The sequence below is a fragment of the Thalassophryne amazonica genome, chromosome 5 (genome assembly GCF_902500255.1).
Source record: "Thalassophryne amazonica chromosome 5, fThaAma1.1, whole genome shotgun sequence".
Lineage (NCBI taxonomy): Eukaryota > Metazoa > Chordata > Actinopteri > Batrachoidiformes > Batrachoididae > Thalassophryne > Thalassophryne amazonica.
The window spans coordinates 114,952,659-114,956,706 of record NC_047107.1 but is presented as its reverse complement, the minus strand read 5'-3'; positions in this window follow the sequence as shown (position 1 = coordinate 114,956,706).

Below are 4,048 nucleotides of genomic sequence, written 5' to 3'. Positions count from 1 at the left end.
TCAGAGCACAAACCAAGCATGAAGTCAAAGGACTCTGAGACAGGACTGTCTCAAGACACGAATCTAGGGAAGGATACAGACACATTTCTGCTGCTTTGAAGGTCCCAATGAGCACAGTGGTCTCTATCATCTGTAAATGGAAGAAGTTCTGTGGCTGTGATTGGAGGCATTGTGCATAGTGCAACTCTGGCCAGCAGCATCACCAGTCACAGCTTCACGGTGGAGCAGAAGAGGATTTCTAGCAATCAGGACCAGTCTGTAAAAACTAAATTAACAGCCTCCACATTTACACAGAACACGTCAATTCTGTTCATTGTTGTGGTGAAAAAGTCACAGTACGTAAAGTTTGGATCCGGAGGCAGTGAAACCTTTCAGTCCATTCTGTAACACTGCTGTTACACAAAATGTTGTTTCACCTGATTTCTAACAAAAGCACCATAACTGCGACCACTTACAGGTCCCGTTCTTTCTGCAGAGTGCAGGTTGGGCACAGATCCACCAGAACACCACGCAGCTCAGCGTGTTTATATTCAGTTAAAAATGATGTACAAAACCAATGAGAAATTAACACGCTTCTGCTTTATTTCATGTCATCTTGCAGAAGGCTCCCATGTCAAAATGTATTTTTAATATTATTGGATATTATTATCAATCAATAGTAAGACAAAAGCTTGGATTTAAGCCGTCAGTAAATTAAAAACATAAACCAATTCCTGCTCTTTGAATAATTTCGTCTTACAGCATCATGTTATTGAACTACACATGTAAACATTCCAAATATTTCACCTCAGCAAAGCCTGAAAACAGCTGCTGCACAATAAAATCAGACTCTTCATCATCCATAAGTGTACTTTTAGCTCATTTGCACAGATTACTTTAAAGAGATAGAAAACATAATGTTTGTCTTTAACTGGAGGTGGGAGTCATGAAACTGGAAATCCCAACTCAGCTGTCAAGTATCTGAAATAAAAAGCAGAACCAGTGGAGTCTTTGCATCCTTTGACAAAGCCTTCACTGCCACCTAATGGTAGAACTGGTGACTTGACCCAAACTGTTTTTATTCCTGAATAAAACCCACGCATGTCTGTTTGTTTTTTACATTTGACATAAAGCAGTTATGCACACTTAGCCTGAGATATGTGTAGTACAAACAAACAAAAACAAACTGATCAAAAATCTCAGGGCAGACAAGTAAAATACTCAGCTGGTATGTACTGCTGCCACAATTCATATGGAAACTAAAAACAGCTGAGTAAAGTGAGATCACACGCTTATTGACAGGAAAAAAGGTACATTTGTGCAAAGTAATAAAGTACCACACAACAGACCTCCAATAACCATTTTTACTGTGTTGTGTCTTATGTTGAAGGTGAAAACAAGTTTCGAATTTTGTCCAGTTCAGATATATATATATACACATACATACATACATACATACATATATATATATATATATATACACACACACACACACACACACACACATTTTCAGTATGGCAGAGGACAAGTATTAGAAACATGTTCTAATGAATAAATAAAAATATTAAACACATGCTTAAAAAACATGTTATAAATAAAAAATAAAAACCCAGCACTGCAGCCTCAACAGGGACCACAGAGCAGAAGCAACCGCTCTGATAGAGTGCCAACAAAAAGCACCACCACTGACTTTCATGGCATTTATTTGAAGACTGTTGGCTTGGATTGTAATATAATTTAGAGACATCCACTGTTTCCTGTTCAATAACTACAGTATAAAATTGCACTACAATTCATGCAGGATTATGATCATGGAGTGTGTCATCAGTGTTTGTTATACAAGTTGTAGGACCTCTTAATGAGAAAAAAGCACACACACAAAACAAAACAAACAACTCCAAAACAAAAATGGGACTTATACACCAGAAAATGCACGCACGCACTGTAGCTGCATCTGCAGCTCAAATGGTGCTGACCATTTGAAGTTCTTTGTTTTCTGCTGCAGCAGCTCTTTCCAACAGAATTTCCCCCAAATTACAAAAATCGATAAAGACAAATAATCCTGCAGAGTCAACAGAGATCACATTAAACCGCTGAGTGGTTATTGTATGATTTACCCACAGGACGAACTTCAGAAAGGCTGTGCTCAGCCAGCCGTCACAGTCAAGTGTCCTGAGAGCAACGTGTCACATCGTGTTCAAGACAAACCTGAACCGCAACAATCTGCACCTACATAAACGTTCACAGATGAAGTTTGTTTTTCCAGTAATCTGCATGGAACTGATGACCATACAGATCACTGATCAGCCAATCAGAGCATGTTCAGGTTACTACTGCTAGCACTTAATATGGTGTACATTTCCCAGTTAAAACTAAAGGTCAATCGCAGTGTCAGCACATGGGTGCAGACATGTTTGTGTATGTGCGCCTCCTGTGTTCCCTTTAATCCTCATATACATAAATGCAGAGACGACACATGTTGCGACATTTCATACTGATGAAATAAAAATATTTTGTTTGGGTGGAGCAGTTTGATGGGATCAGGGACATTTGCATGAAACATAAAAAAAAATGCAATTTTTTATGACAAGCAGATAAAAAAGGCCATTCTTCGTGATCTGAAGCATCTTTGGACAATAAGTGATGGTTCACTCAAAAACAGGTGTCATTTACGATGAGGATTATCAACACACATCTGGCAATAACTGTGAGGAATACAAACGTGTAGGAACATGAAGGACCAGGGATAACAGGTACAGTAATCTGCTCCGAAAGGCACCAAAGACCATCCTATTCTTAGTAGATAAAAAGTAGCAAAGGGACCCTGCACACACCCTTACCAAAAAGTAGTACATACAAGTATGTTTCAAGTAGTTTACTTTTTATATACTTATCAGTACTATTTTTGGTAAGGGTACACATAATACTGCACCGTGTAATATTGCCAAACTATATCTTTGATGACCTATGGCCTTTGATGACCTTTGGCTCCAAAAGTTAACCATCTGGAGATACTCACCCAAGGAACATACCTACCAAATTTAGTGAGATCCTGCTCACCAGTTTCATAGTTATTTTGTAGCACTCCCACCTAATAAAATATTATGCATGAGTAATCTGTCCAACACTGACGTTCTATTAAAACACTGTGATGTGATATCACCAAGAGACACGCTGCACTTTTCATTTCTGCCTGTTGGTGTGAGTGACCTGTAATTTTCCTCACCTTTTCTTTGTCCAGCTGCCATCATGTCGTCAGCATCTCTATCTGACAGTTGCTATGGACACAGAAAGAACTTCTTCTGGGCCAGTCCAGTGAAATCACCAGAGACATCCCAACTCACAACTCAAATTTGCTTCATCTTTTCCTAAAATAAAGTTGTGCTGTTATTCCCAATAAACATCATATAAATTTTCAGCCTTATATCTTCATTAGTTTTTGAGATATTGGGTCTTTGGAAATGTGGTGTGATGATGGTTTTACTATAAAAACAAGTGGTACAGAAAAACACTAAGTTTAACTATTCACGCTACATTTTAAGATTTAACGCCTCATGAATCAGAAATTTTTATGCATTTTACAAAAATAGTCACCAAAATAGTAAGACACCATGAGAAATAAATACCAAAATCTGAATGATCTGAAGAGCTTTAATGTGAACAAACTGAAGGACAAACGTTTTTTGTACAATTTTCAGCAAGCCATAAATGGGTAAATATGCAAGTGTGGATCTTCTTATACCTAAAAATAGCTCATAGTAACTAGTTCAAAAGTAACAGCAACATATTTTCCTGTACCCTTCAGTTTGACAGTAAAATTAGTCTCACACCACATTTTTTAAAAGCCTAAATATCTCAAAAACTAATGAAGATATGAGGTTAAAATTTTGTATGGTGTTGATTGGAAATAATCTTCTCAAAGTCTGAAGCAAACGGACCTGGTCGGTTGGGAACATTTTCTGAAATCTTGGTGATCTGAGTTTATTTTTAATTGTCTAAAGGCACCGATCAATTCATTCTGAAAAGGGTAAAAACTAGAGAGCACTTTGTTAGTCGAGGCCCACCGGTC